Raw genomic sequence first — 20020 nt, 5'->3', positions numbered from 1 at the left:
CACTAGGCATTTTGATTATCTGCTATCGGCTAACAGTTATTTCCTGCTACTGAAAGATGCTTGCCAAATAAGGTTTTACGAAGTACATACAGAACTCCTTGTTTTGGAGTTTTCATGAAACTGCTGAAAGCCTCCAGGAACTGAAAAGGAAGAGATTTTCTAAGTTGTTGATGACGTATCAGCATAGATGTAGTAAAAGGATATTTAAATCCATGGGGGAAGATTTGAATCTATTGATAATAATGACCACTTGTGTTTATCCTTTGTTATTGTTCTTATCTGAATTTTGTAAACTGGTGAATTTAAAATGTTTACCTGAATTTCTGGTCAACAAATCTCCAAGTCTCAATAAAAACAGTTGCCACATATGGTGCACAGTACTTTGTGGTAGTCCTATTAGGCAAAAAATAAAATACTTCAATAGTTTTATAGTAGACCGACCTCTTTACTTTGAATGTACATCAAAATCTGCCCTGTGAAGAATGAAACAAATTTAAAAGATAAATAGTGCAAAGATAGGTGATTTTTAAAATTTATTATTATTATTTTGTGTGTGTGTCTGGCTGTAGAAATTCAGTCCTGCTTTCCCAGATTACATTAAAAAATATACGTAGTTTCTAGGTGTCGATGTTTGTCGTTGGCTGAACAGTAAGCCTGTGGTCTGGAGATCTAGGAAGAAGTGTTTAGGAATGTATCTCAGTGGATGTTTATTGCTAATCCCATCCCAATAACTGCATATTCAGTTTATATTTATATAAATTGGAAGATTTTCACACCACCATGTTTAAAGCCAGGTGCCATGTGGGCAGGCTGTCTGCTGCCATTGCAGGGTAAGGTTTCCTGCATCCTCCCACTGCAGTGGGGCTGGGGAGCTGTGCAGGCTGATGTGGCTTCAGGAGCTTGAATTTTTACCCCAGCTTGAGTTCAGTTCCTTCTGGAGATTCCTGCACTTACTTTTTGGAAACTACTCAATTGCTTGTGACACTAAGCACGGGGGAAGGGGATGGGGAAAAAGAGAAGAAATAGAGGAAGAAGCTGGGAGGGAGCCAGTTGCTGCTGTACCTGCTGCTGGTCAGGTGATGAGAAAGCATTTGACTGTCACATGATGGCTGAGAAATGCTAGTTCTGCACCACAAGAAATGTTACATCAATCTGGTTATAGGCTAAACTAATTTTAGTGTGTCATTCTGCTGTGACCAGGTTTTAGTGGATGTATATTTTATATGAAAAAGGTGTAGTACGTCATGACAAAGAAGAGCTAAGACATTTGAAGTGGGTGTAGACTTTGTTCTTCAGTCAGACAACAACTGAACGCAACTGAAATTCAGGAGTCTTCTTGCTTGCAGGCAGTTCAACACAAGATGTTCTGGATTGCTGTCACCACCACAGGGTTTTTGACATATTCCAGCCCCAAGCATTCGTATGTCAGAGGCCAGGTTCTCAAGAGATCATAGCTTGGCTGAAGAATGATTATTTTAATAAAATAAGCTAATTATTTAGATATTGAAATTGCTTACAACATTCAAAGAATAATTTCAACATAAGAAGGTGATTTTCTTGTTTATTTTTTTCATCTGCTTAGAAACACATTTGCAGGTATTTCCTGCTACTTGCTGCTTGCATGAAAACTAGAAACAGCCAGGAAAAATAAATAAATAAAGCCAAATCCTTTTTATAACTGCATGGTTCTGGGAATGAGGGTTTTAAGTAAAAGAGATGATCAGAATGAAGCTTGCCATTAAAATTAATACAGTGGGTTATACATTATGGACCAGATGAAGTGCATGTAGAAGGGCTTGCAGACAGTACCAGTCAGCCTATATTTATAGAAAACTTTGGGAGACATTTAATATCCACTATGCTCATTCTTGCACTGTGAAACTCAGAATGGAAAATGATGTCAGAGTTCCTGTATCCACGTCTCCCTTTGCCTTGGCACATGCAGTGTTCATCAGCAGAATTGTCTGCTGGGGTTAGTAGTGGTCACTCCAATATCAGCTGGAGCACTTTTGCTGAGGGAGGAAGATGCTTGGGAGGAAAAGTATTCTTTCAATAGGACTAGTACTTTGTGTGGTGGATGAATTGTTTTTGTTTCTATATATTTTTTTTCTCAGAGATGTTGTAATAATAATAAAGAAAAATACATTGATTTTATTTTGTATTTTTGAAAGACATCAAACTAGGACAGGTTCTCTTTTAGTATTTGAATCATAGTGAGCAGTTTTGAACTGCTAACCCCATAGAATGACACAGACATGAAAGGGATGTGTGTATCCTTTCACTGTACTGAGATATCGAGATAATTATCCAACATACAGTTCCCTCTCAGTGCTTTTCAGCGCATTTTGAATGAAGAGACTGAGGACAGCTGATTTTAATCTGAGAATCCACTTTAAAGGGGCTCAGGAGATTCAGTGCTAATAGAGGAGCTAAGTGATACAGAAGTATTACTTACCCCTCAAATGGGAAGATGAAAATGAGAATCCTTAGATAAAATAGGTTGGAAATAGACACCTGCTGATCTTCCCCGAGGCTCAGGGAAAAAAAAAAAAAAAACAAAAAAAAAAAACAGGGGAGGAGGAGAAAGGGGGGAAAAAAAAAAAGAAAACCAAAAACCTCAATGAAGAGTATGGAAGGAAGCTGATGCCATCTAGGACTGTCCTTTATCAGTTTTTTCTCATTCATTCCAGTAGACCATAATTCCATATTCCAACTCAGGGAATATTTAAGGACTAGAAAAACCTTAATATAAAGAGAAAGGGAAGATTTCTGTTGAAAAAGTTAATGTAGTGGACTGGGTGGTAGACTGTGAGTTTCATAAAGTGTATAAGAGGCTAATAATGATGTCTTTTTAGACATAACTCATGCGTGTCCGACTGTCTGTTACTTTTCACACCCACATGTTTTATCACTCAGTTCAAGCCCCTTCTTTTAGGGTTGATGGCTTTACCTGTCTTAATGTTGCACCCAAGAGATGGGCTGTATTCCTTCTGGGACTCTCAGGGAGTCCATCCATATTTTATTATATGTAACAAAATAAACAGCAGTACTGTTAACCTGACAAAAAGAATAACACAATCAGAATAGCTCATCTTTGCTGTTGTGTTTGTACAGCAGATCTACAACATTGTTTCATGGATTTCATATCCCCACATCGTGTTCATGCCAAGGGTACTGGAAGTACCCAGCACAGTTCAGAAGTGTTTAGCAAGCTGTAAGTAAGGTGAGATTTATGCCGTTGATATTAATGTTGCATAAGTAGCTGAAAAAAAATACATCTTGAAAAAGAAAAACAAAATATATTGTGGTACAAAACTGAAACTGCTCTCTTAATAAATACTGTGGAGTATTGGATTCAGTTCTGTTATTTGTTATTTACACTATAGTCTCACCAAGAACAGAATTCTCTCTTCACATTAACTTTTATCAGATTACCTTTTGAGAAGCAGGGTCACTGGCAGCCACAACATTTACACTTCTAGTAGAGCAGCACATTCATGTCACAAAGTATAAAATATGTCTTTGCTGTGAATCAGAGCATTTGTATTTTAAATGTTGTGGAGGTGTCATTTCTCTCATATCCTCATTCTTCCCTCAGAAGAAAAGAATATTTGCCTGCCACTGAGTATGAAGTAAACATTTTCATATGTAGTGTCTTGTTTTCCTCCTTTTTCATTCCCTTTTAGTGCTTAGTCACTGGTTTCACCAGTGACCAGAAGAAAAATTATGACGTGGAAACAGGCTAAATTGACAGAAAAGCTCTGATATATCCAGTGGAATGGTCAGAAATTCACATAAAAGAGGTGGATATCTGCCTCCCATTGGACATCTCTCTTTCCTTCATATTCTTTCTGTATCACAGTAAGACAGACAGACACTGAAAACAGAAAATGGGGATACAGACTTCCCCAGATTAAGCAGGTGCTGATTTGATTTTTGTTTGAAATACCTGGGTGCTGCCTAGCAAAAATTAAAAAAGTACTTACAGGAACTAAATTGCATATACGTGAAAATATAACTTAAAAATCCTTAAAGTATATTTTGAATAAAAAACCAAAATCTACTCCCCCCCTTTTTAGAGGAAAAAGATGCTTTTTTTCATGCTAGCTGAGTTGATGCTTTCTACTTGACCCCTCAGTCATCAAGTTTTTTCTTTCTTGAAGAGGAAACTTCTAAAAAGCCTTGTGTGTTGGAGTCAGCTGGGACCAAGATTTGACCCAAGATGTTTAAACTAGAAGGATGGTTTCAAACAGAAAGGTGACATGGCTGTGTTGACAATTATATTTGAGTGGATTTTGTCACAGTGATTTGGCATGAGCTGTAAGTTAAATACAGGCTTGATAGGAAAATTTGCAGGATAGGAATCATTGCTGAGTCTATGCTGATTTATACTTGCTCTGCCTTTTTCCTATAATTACAATTTTATTTTATTTTAAGAAAAAATTTGAATCAGGCACTATCTTGGCAAAGAGTTTTCCTTGGCTTTTACTGGACTGAATGGGTACTATGGTTACTTCCAGCTCACATTTTCAAAGCCATGATCTTTGAACTCTTGTTTGGTACAAATGGATGGATATGCAAGCATATCCATATGCAATGTCTAAAATATACTGTGACATTTTAGACATATGCAAGTATGACTGCCTTCACCATTCCAATAGTGCTTTCACAGGCTTGAAAGCTATTGTGCCTCTCCAACAGCCAGATCTGAAAAATCCAGCTACTGTTGAACATTTGGAGAACATATAGGAAAGAGGAATGAAACAAGCACGAGAATCCTTTTGTCTGTGTTGTTACTGGAGGTGAAAGAAAAGACAAAGAGCAATATTGTTTTGTTTCCTTAGAACATAAAATAAAGGTAGCTCTGAAAATCCAGAAGTAGGTCTTCCGTTAGAAGAAAGGGACATAATTTTTCTTTGCATCGTGAATTCTAATATTTTTCCAAATTTTTCAATTAACTGTCTCTTCCCCCTCAAGTCATGAATGAACAGCACCTGCATGGTAATACTCTGCTGTCCTGCATAAGGTGTGATTCTTGTATTCATTTAACATTTGTCCTCTGCCTTAGGAAACACACAATATGAACAAGATCCTCTTTTCTTGTCCTCTTTTATTCAGACAGGAATAGAACTGTTTAAATTAGTATACAAAGGTAATAACATGTGAGTGAGGATCTTTAGCTAGTTAATAACGAAAGAAGACATTTTATAAGAGCAGAGAGAAGCAAAGGATTAAGTATTTTTTTTTTTTAAAGAAAATAAATTAAAAACCTTTCTGACCAAATCCAAGATTAATTTTTCAGGAAGAGCAATATCAAAGAGAGTACTGGAATCAAATGTTCTTTTTAATTTCTTAGTTTATTTTTGTACAGAAACTAGGAATTGCCTTTATTTGCTGCCTCAGCTCCCACGTAGTACCAGAGGATCAGATTCTTTAGGCTCAGCAGGCCAGGAATGTGACAGTGGCAGTGATCATTAACAGTTTTGTTTTTCCTAAATTGCATTTCTGGACCTGGATTCCCCTATGGAGCAGGAGTTCTGAGCTAGTGTCTTTATTTCCTGGCCTCCTCTGATATAGAATAAGGGAATAAAATGTTTCTTCGAATGTTTGTTGAGTGCAGCATGGAGACATTTGAGAATCAACAGCTCCTTGTGTTTACAGAAGCAGTCATTTCTCCACTGCATGCTGTCCAGGAATTACCACGCTAGTCAATTTAGGGTAAATTTGCAAAGTGTTGCACAGGGAGTCACACAGTTAAATCCCATTGATGTTAATGGGAGTCGTGCAGCTAAATCCCTGCACATTGCTTTGTAATTTACCTCTTTGTGTTTCTCAAACCTGCTGGCTCATGACTAATTTGTGTCTCTAATAGAAAAGCTCTAACATGTTTTTGTCGTATATGGAATGGACACGGTCTATCTATTATTCACACTACATCTGCTGTATAAACTAAATTTCAAAGTACAAACATTCTCTCTACTAACTGACGTCTTCATGTATTTATCTACACAGCTTTCCTATAAGTTATAGAATAGTGGTAGTTAAACTAGCATCAGCCACCACAGTCCTCAGAACCTCAATTTTTTATTTATTTTTAAATTATATCAGTACAATTTATGGAATCTAAATTAATCTTATTTATAGTGCAAAAAAATAAAATATCTATTCCTCCAGTTAGCCATGAGATGGTCAAAATATCCACGTGCACAGCCATACAGATATCAAATGTATAAAAAGTTGTGTTGATACCACACTGCAACCGTACTAATTAACTCTTGCTTCAACAAAGTTAATTACCTCAGTGGCAGCACCCTGATGATGTGGCAATAAAGTATCTGGTTCAAGAGCTGGCTCAGGTAGCACTCTCCAAAGAGTCTACACCGCCCTTCATTGTATGGTGTAGGCATGCCCATAGAAAAGCTCATAAGACAATGAATAATTTCGTCTTCTGTGAAAAGTTTGGATTGTTCCTTGTAAATGGGGCTTAAAACTTCACCATGAGTGCTGAGAAGGGAAAGAAAATATTGCCTCATTTATATTGCTCATTCATCCACTGAATGGAAAGCAAATTATGAAATTATATCATTCAAGAATATGTCATCAGACATATATGCAGAGCAGATAAATGAGGTGGATTAGGCAACCTGAATTAGAAATTCCATAACTGCCCTGTTGGTCACTGGAAAATCTGAGACATATATGTTAGCAACACAAATGAGTCTGATAAACCTACCATCATCAACAGATCTACCTGGAGTTTGCTATCATTTGGACCTGTCATCAAATGGAAGTAAGATGTATGTATACCAAGAGGTTTCCATGTAATTATTACCAAACCAGTATTTTTGGTTTAGTCTTGGGTTTAAGTCTTTGCTGCTTGGCAGGCAACAACATTTAGCATCTGTCTTTTTGACTAAACCTTCAACCAATCCTGACTCACCACTCTGTCTACTATCACTTCTTTGCTATCTAATTAACAATAGTCTTTCGTCTTCAGCTCCACACAACCTAGGCCACTGTGTGGGTACAATAGATGAAAGGCAGGAGCTTAGGGACAGGCTACTTCCCTACAAGAGGCTCACATTAGTATCAACAGATTGAATATCATTTGCAGGAGCATCTCTGCTTTTAACTGAAATGCTAGACTATCTGCAGCAGCACACAGAAAATAGAGCAGATTCTTATAATCTTCTTCTCCATGATTTAGAAAAACATTACTGAGTGTGTGACTATTGAAATTTTAGAAAGATGCAGCACAGACATTCTTATAGGGATGGTAGATTTGGAGGGTTGACCTTTTTGGTCCCTCCTCATCTTGCAAATTTCCATACACTGCTTCAAAGTGCAGAAACATAAAAATTTATCAAGGAATCACTTGTGGAAGTGTTCTCACCTGGGAAAAATTACTTATTTCTCTCCTACCCTCATTCAAAGAAATTGGCATGTAGCTCTGGCTGAGACTATGTCCCTCTGCCCTTCTTGATCTCCCTCCATTCCGTGTACATCAGAATGGATGGTCCTAGCATGAAAAATACTGAGTGGTGTTATAAAGTTCAGGAAATTCATAAACAACAAAAGAGGATTTTTTATAAGAGGAACCAAGGTAATTTGAACAATGTTATTGAAGCATTATTTGAATCAACTCTCCTTCAGATGGTTTTCCAATCAAACTGCAAACTAGTTAAAAAGAAGCTTAATACACAAAGTAGTCGTAACAGCTGGGAAAGTACTCCTGTGAGTTTGTATGTGCATGCAACCTACACATCACCTGATCTAATACTTCAGCAGACTTCTTTGATTAAGAATTGGTTCACCTTCTTAAAGCCAGAATGATGAGGAATGCTGACTTCTCTTACTGGATTGAGAAATTCTCTCTCTAGCTCTTTGCTATTTAAAATGGTGCCATGCTAGTCACTTGCAATTGCTAAAACAAATTGCTTGTACAGAAATTTATAGTTCACACTGTGGTTGTGATGTCAATGGGAAAATATTACCTGTGTGACAGGAACCACTGTTAATAAGATAACTGCTCCATAATGTTCTCTTAATCTCCACAGATGTTATTGATGGGTGGAACGCACCCAACTTTGAAAAATACTACCTGAAGGCTAAAAGGCCTTTGGGGAAGCTGTGGAATGGAAGGAAACCACACAGAGAAGAGACTGAAGGTCATCTATATAGCTTTATTTTGGGTTATTGGTTATTCAGAGGGTAGCCAAGAACATGGAAAAAGAAAGGGAAAAAAAATAAGATAAAAGTTGTGGAAAGTTGAAAAAGCAGTGTAGGGTTAACCTCAGTTAATGCTGAATGCATTTGTCTATAAACAGACGTGTCTTTCTGAGTGAATTACCCTAAGTTCATTGTATACTCATTGGAAGCAAATGTGATCTTTGACTTCCTTTTCAGAATAAACAGAAATACCCTCTAGAGGTGTTTGTCTGTCTCCATTGACTGAAGAATGAGTAAATTGCTCACCTCATGGGTGTAGAATAATCTCACTTTTTTTTTTTTTTTTTTTTTTTTTTCTGGAACTTTTAGTGTATTTTAAATTTCAAAAAATGCAGGGTGGTTAGAAAAGAGTGCATGTGCATTTTCATTCACCCTTGTAATACACAAGTGAGACAGTAGTCCTACACAGTAGAAAGAATTCCAGTCTGATTTTTATTTGGATTAGAAAATGAGCTATAAATCTTGATATTCTTGGCATTTTCTGGCTTCAGAAAGGCTGCAGCCATATGGGACTAACCTTTCTGATGGTGTTTTGATTTTCCTGTTCAACAATGTGATTTACTGAGATATGGAAGAATTTGACATATCTGGGTCCCCCCAAGCATCTGGACAGAGTAGACATAGCTATTATGCTTCACTGAATCCTGACTTCTGTATGTTATATCCTTCTACTTGGTTCTGAGGATTGCATCATGGGGTCTGGATTTGCTAGTCTCTGTATGCGTCAAATCTATTCATAACAAGTGTTTTTGATTGACATCTAAGCAGCAGTGATAAACTGAAAAGGAAAAACTGAAATGCAGACTGCTGACTGGCTGTGTTTCTCAGCATTGCACCAGTTTGTTATAACAGCAAAATCTGCTTTAAGAAAAATAAACAGTAGGAACTTTACAAACTTCTGGTTCAGTGTTCTGAAAAAAAAGTTAATGTTCTGATATGGTGCAGTCATGGAAAAAAAAAGGGAAAAAGTTCTGGTTGAAAAATGAAAGTACAACAGGGTTGCAATATACAAGTAAGCAGGAAAGAGATGTAAAGCAGAAGGAGACTAAGGGAGACTTGGCAGCAAGAGTATATTGTTGCAGTTTTTATATTTTATGATTGCAATTAAATTTCAACTGTAGTTATGTGACCAATATGGGTAAGCTACAAATCCAGAGAGATAATCCTAGCCATGAAGGGGTTAAGTCAAAATGGTGACAAAGACCCCAGGAGCTTGGATCTTACAGTAAATTGGAAAGGATTGGAGTTGCAAGGCAGGTCCCTTCTCTGTCATTTATTTTGCCTGGTGTATAACCTTCTGCTGTCACTTCTGTATTTGCTAGGGAGTCCCCACCTCTGTGCCCACACAATAAGATATTCAGATCAAAGAGCTCAAAATAGTTTTGAGCACAGGTTATTAAAAAATGTTTAAGCTGATATTAATATATGATACTAAATATCACTGGAAAGGTAGACGACTAATCAGAGAAGCTCAAGTTATTGATGAAAACCCCCAGACCAGAAGAGTTAAAATCAGTAAAGAATTTCTTAAATGTGTCAGGAACAAACAGCAGTTTAACAATTGTATCAGTTTGACACTAGATAAAGGTAGTAAATACAATACAGAAAAGGAAGTGTTCAACAAATATTTTTTTGATCTGTTCTTGAAGAAAAGCAGGATGATGTATTCCTATGATAAAGCATTAAGGAAATACTTTCTGTTGAGCCAGCAGATAGGGAGGACCATAAACATAAACAATATAAGTTAAATATTTTTCTGAAATGAGCAGGACTGGCACCCTTGAATGCCAGAGCAAGGAACTGAACAGTTTGTTTCACTTATTTGCAGATCTTGCAACTCTAGGAAATGTCACGAATCCTTCAGAAATCTTTAACACATGCTGGTATTTATAGACTGGTAATGTGAGCAAAGTTACTGATCTTTGTCAAAACCACAGAAACAGTAATCTGGAAAGTAATAAGTGTAAAGTTAAAGGATGGTAGTGAAAATAATACAATTTGCAAGTTTTTATGAAAAATAAGACATGTAAAACTTGAAATCTGTTTCATCAGATAGCAGCAATACCTGATAAAAGTAAATATCTTGTCTAATGTAGGCATCTCACTTGCACATATGTATTAATGAAGTTCTTGGTGAAGTCTGTGAGCACCTATATACATTTTCTGTGTAACAGCAGAAGGATGTGGAATCCTTTGTAAGGCTCTGGTGGGAATTGCCATCCATCAGTGTAAGCACATACACTGATGCACATACATCTCATTCATCTCTCAACTTTTATAAGCAATTTTATGTTTAATACAAAGTAGTCATCTAGACTTCTACAGAGAGATATAGTTGCCTTCAGAAGACTACTAATCCTGTCCTAAAATCCAAACTACAGTATCTAAAATTGTCTGAAGGTGCACATCTCTCCTTCCTTGCCTGGGGAGCCTGAACAACTATTTTAGTCTAGATAGATATCCAGTTTCAAAAGAGAAATTTAGCTCCTGACTTAGGCAGTATCTCCCTTTCTTCATAGGTGCTGTCTCTACAATGATTATGAAGGCATTTTAGAAGCAGTGGTTACTAGACAAAAGTTGAAATAATATATTAATTAGATTGGACGTGTTTTGTGTTGATAGATAGTTCACATGTCCTTCAGGGCTTTCTGATCTATTTTAAATCAGGAAGTTTTGAGAAACTGCTCAAATATATGTTAGCTACTTCACCTCCCCACCCGTTTAACAAAATAATAAGGTACATTGTGTCCTAAAATATTCAGCTACGCCACACTATTTTTAGACTCATGGCTTTCAAACAGAAATTATTTATAGGTTTATTCAGCCACAAAAGAAGGTGAAAGTGTTACAGACAGTATACAGAAGTATGGAAACCATCAAGAAGAAAAGAATGAATAACCTAATATAGTACTCTGTAAATGAAATTAAAAACTGGCTTGCTGGTAGATCTCCAAATGTTACATATGGGAATCCATCATCCTGTGATGTGTTCCTAGGCCAAATATTATTTAATACTTCTGTCAGTTATATGAAAGAAAGTATAAAATAAATGGTTGTAAGACAAAGACTAGTAGAGAAGTTATTAATAAGATAAATAAATAATACACATCAGTGTGAATTATTTGACTAAGAATGACTGAAAATATTATTTTTAATGCTACCAAATAAATAGTCACACATCTGGGAAGAAAAAGCACAGGCCAGTTTTACAATATGTCAGACGATGCTCTGGAAGGTATGAAAGGTCTTCTACCTTTGGGTGAGGACCTGTCTGAACATGACGTTTTACCATGATGCAACAAGGAAAGAATTATCCTTGGATAAGACTATGGAAAATTAAGCAGAAGCAAGAGATGGTATTCTGCAAATGCAATATGCTTTATCCCTGGTGTAATATTAAGTCTCATTCTTACATCTATTAGAGAGATTAGCAAGATGGATAGAACCGGAAGAGCTACAGTGTTGACCCTCTGCCTGATAAGGCTCATGATCCAGATCTGGTTTGCAGATTTAAAAGAAGTGGAAGACACAATTTGATTGCATCAACCAGTATCTTCATAAGGAAGGTGAAACTGAATCATAAAAAATGGCTTAACCTGCCACCAGTGATGGGGAGAAAGCTAATAGCTTTTATCAAATTTAGAGTGATGAAAGAACTAGGAGTGAGCTACAAATATTAGCAGTGAGAATAAGTAAACAATAGGCTAATATGTGAGTTGCAACAGATTATCCATCAATCGGAATGTTGTAAAATTAAGAGTATGTGTCTTAATAAATGCTTTAATTCAGACAGACACCATGGAGTTGCTGCAGATCTTACCAGATAACTATCTGATATACGTGTCAGATCAGGTAATCACAACTGTTCTTCTAGGCTTCAAATCTAATAATATTTATAAGCATGTTGTAAAGGGTAATATATATCAAGTTACCTTCTCATTAAATGCTCTGTTCTCTGAGTTCTTTGTTTCTTGACCTGTACAATCCTATGACAAGGTAAAGTCATCATCTCAATTCTTAAATGAAAATGTGTGTTTTTGCAGACCTTTCATTGTTCATGTTCATCTCTGTGTACTTTTTTCTTCCTACTGTAATAAAGAGTACTGAATTTCTGGAGGGGTAATGAGATCTATTGATGTAGTAACAAAAACTTCTCCAGTATAAGTCCCACAATGAATTCCATAACATGTTTTTTGGGACTAAATTTAAGCACCTCATGCTTTCTTTTGTCCTTATTTCAATGTCAGGTTAGCAAAAAAAGCAGTCTCACAGAGGAAAAGGGGGTATCCAGTGGGCTCTACTGTGCCTTTGTGTATAGTAAATTTAGAGTGAGGGATTTTAAAGAAAGGATTTATGCAGTTGTAGAAAAGAAAAAAAAAAGTGACAAAAATGTGTTTCTGCTCTATGATATTAGATTAATGAATCTGCACAAGCTAATTCTCCTGAGACCACGGTGAAATGGTTTCTTTAATGTCAGTCCCCATAACGAAAACAGTGTGGCTCAAAATATGATTAAATAAAGTTCTCATTAGTAACAAGTCAATAAAAGTAGTAGCAAAAGCTCCAGCAGAAGAAACTTCAAGAGTGGTGACATAGATTATTGGATAAATGATAGAAAATAGCATTACTATAATTTAGAGAAAGTTGGGCAGGACTTTTTTAATCATGCAGTGTCTTGTTAAATTCAACAGAGCCTAACCTGTTTGTCTCGTGTTTTTTTTTTTTTTTTTTTTTTTTTTTTCTTTTTTTTTCTCAGCTCTGGAAGGAGAGAAAAATACTAGTCTTTACAAATAGGCTATGAAGGTGTTTCTCTGAATGTTAGTACAAATATCATGAGCACAAGAGGATGCTCAGATCGTCTGCTCTGTCTTCTGCTCTGCTCTTTTTACATCCTCTGCAACTCTGAAGTTGATAAATAGTGCAGTTGTCCACCTGTACACAGGCAGATTACTGGATAGCAAAAATGAAAGAAGTTCCTATCAAAGACCATGGGTCACTTAATTTGCTTGGGGTGAATTAAAACAGAGAAATTGTAGTTGAATTTAATGAGTCTGGCTATCTCTGAAGCTCCATGCATTAATGTCACCTGCTATTGTGCATAGTCTGTGCCATGAGACAGAGTTCTGCTTAGCTCAGGGCTCTGCTGATGAATTATGCTGATGACTCCACTTTACAGCACAGACTGGGGATGGGATTGTTACCTTAGGTCTCATCTGCAGTTTTAAAATGATTAAAATTTGGCAATTACTGTTAAAGAGCTTTACAGCACTACTTTCTGGAGAACCTAAAACAGCTACTGAAATAGAGCTAGCATCACTCCTTGCTAGTCTTAGATTTTAAACTAAGTATTGAAAATGTTTCTGTTCTACCTAGCAGAAATGGATGCTGGTCCGGGACTGTAGCTTCTAAGCACTACCATGTTGCAAATCTCATAGCTCCTGATCTGTAGCATGTCCTGGCAGAAACAAGCTAACTCCCAATAAAGAACTCTATAGCATTTTGAAAGGAAAGTAACATGTGAGATTTATTTATTTATTTATTTATTTTGGATACAGGAAGGCAATCCTTCCTTCTCACAAAACATTGCATTTTTTCCATTTTTTCATGCATCTCTTTTTCTGGGTTGCAGTCAAGACTGAAAGCAGAAAATAAAAGTATGTTTACGAGAAAGCTTTACTTGTGATTTTCTATTCAAGTGTGTAACCACAACAACAGGAGTCAATTCAGCTCACCCTAACAGCTTGGAGAGTGCTGGTACTAAGCCTCTACATGTTACAAGGGATGCAAACTGCCAGGGAGAAGTAGTGACAGGAGGAAAAAATACGCAGGGTACAAGGTGTAAGAGCAACTCAAAGCAGACGAAAAAGAAGTGAATGTTTTTTCTCTCTCCTTCTCTTTCTTTTGCTTAAGCAAAACACCTGTATTCCTAACTAGGCTTGAGGAAATAGAGTTGGAATCAAAAGAAGGAGTTTGTTCAATGGCTTGTTTGCTTGTTATACACTAAAATCTTTACATCCTGCTATTTGATGATTAGGAGCCATGATACAGGAGTATACTAGGGAGTCTAACTCGGACTCTTTCAGGAGACATCCTAAATCTCCACCATCACATGGGTAGTCTGCAGCTCCTTTGGGTTCCTCAGAGAGCGTGGTGAATTGGCCTGCAGGAATGTGTGATAGAGGAGCACAGCCATGGTTGTGACCTGGAAACTTCAGAGGCCTCTGGAGCAGCCACCAGAGCCACTGAGCAAGCTCTTCATCCCAGTCTTGAGAGGGGTAAGGACCCCTTACCCCTCTGCATGGAGGAGCATTGATAAAGAAGAAACCAGGCAGAATGGACCAAGAGAATTAGTGTCATAAACACAGAATGGAGTGCCATGGCTGTGAAAGGCAGCATGAGTTTCAGTGAGAGTGATCAAGAGAAAGAAACTAAAACAAGCCTCAGGCATCAGTCCTTTGCAGTGCTGAATTTTTTTTAACAGTTTTGTGTTGTTCAAAGGGTGGTGTAAGCATGAGGGGATGGGGAATTCCACCTTGCTGTGGCTGGAGCTGTGTGAGATGTGTAGGCACCACAAAACACTTGAGTTTTGCCTTTATGTCATTGTTTGGATGAGGTAGGACGATACTTACACGTGGCTCCTGTTCACCTTCAGTGAGAAACATATTTCTGCAGGCAGCGTTTGAAAAAAATGAGGCTCCATTAGATAGCGTTTGGTTTGTGGGAAGATGAGGATGGGGGATGAGGGAAGTGAACAGAATTCAAGGAAAAGCACAAAGGAAAAGCCAGCTGTGGAGACTCTTTATGTTTAATGCTAAAAGGTATTGTGATTCAAAGCATTCAGACACAGTAAAGAATTTGATATCTCAGGAGAAAAAGTGCAGACAAATCGGATATTCAGTCACATCTAAGTGGAAACATATTTTTGTGAGCCATGGTGTTTGTGCACTTCAGTCTTCCTTAGTGACTTCTCTCTCACAGTACCAGCCCATTACCTATGAAAACATGTTCTTTCTTTCTTACAGATACTTGGAAAATTGAAAAGCATGTGTCCAGAAAAATGAAACCTATTTCTAACATTTCTGGAGGTATGTGTGTCCTTATGAAAAGGAAACTGAAGACAAAAGCGAACATCAAATAATGTTTCGAACATTTAAGAATATTGAACACTGAACATTTAAGATTAGATGTCTATTTTGGGAAAGGGATTGAAAATTAGAAATTTGGCTCCACTCTGTATTGAAAAGATGTCATTTTTTAACCTAGATGGTCTAAAGGAGACCAGGTAACTGTTGTTGAGTGAAGGCACATTTTTTTTTCCATTTGCTATGGGGTGCAGGATTATAATGACTTTGCAGATTCAAACATTTGAATTTAGGTGCATATGTGTGTTCACCTGTAAATTGGGTTTCTGAACCTCTGTTACAGAGGATGGAATTTCAGTCTGCAGTGCATAGAACTTTGTCACTTGTTTGTCTCACCACAAGGCAGATGTCTACACCTCTGAAGCTGAATGGCCCTCATGTCCTCATTGACTGCAAGGGCTCAGGCTGGGTTTCAAACATCAGACATTGGCCTCTTGTGGCATGAAAAAAAGAAAATTATGTTTTGCTTGATTTCCAGGTGCTTCTCCAAAATTGAGGCTATTCCTTCTTAGGTCTTTGTCAAATCTTCCATATATGTCTGGAAATCTGCGTATCCTATGCCATCTCAAACAGTGTTAGGTGTCTATTTTTCAATATCAAAGTCCACCTGAGAGCACCCACCACTCCCCAGACTGTCATGGTGGCTCTTCCACATTGAAATAAGAATGAATTGTCTGACTTTATACAGTATTTTTAATTATCTTTCTTCAGCTTTCAGGCTTCTCTGCGTACATAACTGCATTCTCTTTCCTCCTTGCTCTTTCAGCCAAATTCTTGGTAGTGTAGTTTGTTTAAGTTCACTGATGCCAGTGTAACTTTGTTGATTTACACTGGCTGAGGGTTTCCCTTGGTTTGGCAAATTTAATCTCATTTCTGTGATTATTATTGAATTATAGCTTTCACTAAACTTTACAGTGTCATAATGTGGAAACACTGAAAAACAGTACTTTAAAAGAATAATAATCAGTAATTCTGGCTTCATCTTTTTTTCCAGTTTAAGCCCTGGCCCATAAGTATCCCATTGACAAGAATCTGTTGCAAATGTTTTCATTGTTTTCTCTTTGCTTTGTGGTGAGCTAAGTGTTTCTGAATTTCCTGGGCGGATGCTTCAGCCAGTGACATGCTGAATCTGGTTTTATCAGTTTTATTGTGTTTAAACTATTCTAAATGCAGCTTGAGGTATACTATATCATTATTATTATAATTATTATTATTACTATTACTATTAAGATTGCTGTCACTCTTTTTATAGCTGTTATTATCAGCATATGGGAACTACTGAATGTCAGTTCTTTATTGAGCATAGCTTAGCATAACTCCAACCAGCGTAGCCAGGAAGAGCCTTGGTTTTGGTTTAGCCCTGATTTGTAGGTCTGGTGGTGACACAAATAATGTAGAATTCCATCTGTTGCAGTATTCAGAGAGCTTTTTGTCCAGGGGACAGAGATTTAAGTAACAGGACACATTGCTTTGTTAGTTGAACAAAACACAGAGAGGCTTTCACAACACCTACGTGTTCTTTCTTGTTCCAGAAACTCCTATGAGCCAGAAATATTTGTTGCAATGTGAAATGTTCTGTGAGATAATGATAGCTTTGCAGAAATCTGGAAATGCATAGTGGGACAGGAGCTTTTCTTTTCACGAGCTTATGTTTATAGATGTGTTCAGCATTATTTAATAAAGAATATGATAGACTTTATGACTCCAGGTCTCATGCAGTTCTGTAATGGTCCCTTAGTTTAACAAATGGGAGAGGAAAAGTTTTGAAGTTCAAGAACCACTAATTAAAGGAGCAAACATTGGATATGGTCTGCTTAAGGTTTAAAGCATGATCTATGGAGCACTGTTCTGTTGGTTAGCATCACCTTATGTGATTGCCCAAAGGAAAGGTACGACAACCCCACCTCTTTAGGCAGCTTAGTACAGAAGGCACTACTGTGAGCTAGAAACTCTCCAGTCCTATTTGCACAGAGCTGTACTTACTCCTACAGGTACAGCTCTGTGCCTTCCTTCTGGGAAGATGTGCAGGTTAGCTTGAGCACATCTGTGTGGCTGAACAGTGCAGGTTTGCACTCCTCCAGTGTGAGCTGCTGCAAGTGATAACTTTATCAAGGTTGTATGATATAGGAGAGATTTCCAATGGTGTAATGCTAGGCAAACACAGCCATACAGCTCAAGAGCACACAATCTTGCCTTGATGTTCCTGCCATTTACCATCAAAACCAGTGCTTTTAGAGACATTCCCTGTTGATGGTTGACAGTAGGCGTAAAAGAGTAGGCAGAATTTTAAAATACATTGCAGTTTTTAAAGGAGTATGTGTTTATATGTATTTAGTTGAGGAAAAAGATCAATTTATATTAAAGATCCCTTCCCAAGTGTCATAAATGACACTTTTTCAAAGCACTTCTTCCATACCTTGCAAAAGGTATTCTGCAATCCTCTCAGTTCCTCAGTACCTGTAAACCTAACAATTGCTCATTTTTTTCTGGGCTATTGGAAAAGCTAACTCAAAAGCTAACTCTTCACAATCCTCGGATATAAAGCACTGTGTAAATATGTGCTATTAACTACACCTATTTGTTATGCAAGGCAGGGCTGGGAATTGGTCCAGAACCAAATCAATTGCACTCCACAGTTTTGATTCTGTGATATGTAGCTATTGGTTTCAAGGCTACCTCAGGGCTTTCTAAATGGCCTTGGTCAAATATTTACATCAACTCCATTAATCTTTCTGTCTGTCTTTATAATTAATTGAAAAAGTATTTCCCTATATTGCAACCTGTTCTTGTCCCCAACAGTTTAGGTACTTGGCAGAACAGAATGATAATCAAAATCAGTTATCAGCAAATGTTACTTCCATCATCTTCTCTGTATTGCTGGCCAAGGTTAGAGCACTCAGCTATTTTAAGAGTGTTATCTTAGCTGTAAGCTCCAGAGCCAGATTAGTGTGTGAGCAGTGAATCAATATCTGTTCAAGATCACTGCAGTTGTTCTTATGCTAATTCTTTTTGGGGTGAAAGAGTAAAGAGTAGGGCGGTAATCATCAACAGGACCAGGACTTCACAGGTTGTGGGCAGGTGTTACTGCAGCTCTCTAAGCAGAGATGACACTGTGAGATTAAAATGCCAAACTTTAACAACAGAGACATAAACAGGCCAAAGTTGTATCAAGATACCTGGTGTTTTTCTTAAAGATTCTGAGGTTGAAGTCACCATTGGCTTTGTGCTTAGATTTGATAATTTAGATCATGCAATCAAGGAACTTGTGTGGTCCAACACTATGAATGAACTCTAATTTGAGTGAAACAATTCTAACATTCTTGTCTGCTTTTCACACAGGCAGGAAAAGGAGCTCCTTTTTCCTTCATTATGAGATAACTAATTTGCCTACATAATTTTGTAGAACAGTGTGCTCTCTGTCTTAGCTAGCTCACCTGTTAGACTGTTAACCCTTGTGCATTATTATGGCACTCGTACGCTCGCCACTGAGGAGCTTTGGGAATGCTATCAATCCCATATGAAAGCCTATTTAATTTTCCCATGCACAGACTCAGCAACTCTGAATCTACAGCGCATGCATGGTAATTGATCTCAGCATAAATAATATTATAAAACTCAGTACTGGGTACAAGATGAGAATCTGAACTGGAACAGAATTCCCTTTACCACAGATGTTTTGTTGGGCCATGTTTATGACTGTGCTACAGAAACAAGTCTTTTTTATCATTCTTGGGTTATATAAGAATTTTTAAAAATTTTGATAAAATTTTCCATCTATATTATTTTTCTCATATCTAATACCTTAGCTGACCAAATAAATATATATTTAACTCTGCCTGAATTCTTCCTCTGACTGAAATCTTGAGATTGGATCAACTCTCAGAATTCATTGTATTGAAAAATTGACTTAGCATCTCCAGGTTATCTTTAATTGTTTTATGAGCTTATTGTTAGCTAGTTCAATTACTGACTACAGAAAGTTCCTAATTACTTAATCAGGAAGGCCAACATTCAAAATGAAAGATAAGAGTGCAAGAAAGATGACCTCTAAAAGCTGTTAATCAACTGTAGACACTGACATATGTGCTGCTGTGAACTTGGCAAGCTATGATTTGTGCTCTGATGATCATAAAGATAATAAGGTTTGTTGCTCATTTAAGTTAAAATGACAAGAACAGACTTGATTCAAATGAAATAAGTTAGCTATAAAACTCTGAATATGTGAGAATGACTCCACAGAAATGGTAGTTCTGAACTTGGTGTTCCTATTTTTAGAGAATTGACAGATTCTGGTCACTTGCAGAAGAACTTTATGTAGGTGGTGTTGCCAACTCATTTGATTTTTCTTGCCAGTTTCTAAGTATTTTTTTTATTTTTATTTTTTAGTAACGCCCTGTGGTGAATGCTGAGATGTAGCTCTTGTTAGCAAAGACAGTTTCTAGCCATTCTCTTTTGGAGAAATTTTGAAGTATTCATCCAAATTCTTGCCACTAACTAAGAATACAGAACAGAAATAAAATGTCATTGCCATTAAACTACACCAAAATATGAATATTTAATATATTTTTTTTTCAATTTCTTGATCAGATATGATCTTAAGCTTTTCTTCTGTAAGCATCTCAACAAGTCTCTCATTGGTTCTCAAGTCT

Source organism: Anas acuta, chromosome 2, assembly GCF_963932015.1.
Source record: "Anas acuta chromosome 2, bAnaAcu1.1, whole genome shotgun sequence".
Classification (NCBI taxonomy): domain Eukaryota; kingdom Metazoa; phylum Chordata; class Aves; order Anseriformes; family Anatidae; genus Anas; species Anas acuta.
The sequence above is the reverse complement of the archived record's forward strand: the minus strand, read 5'-3'. Positions refer to the sequence as shown.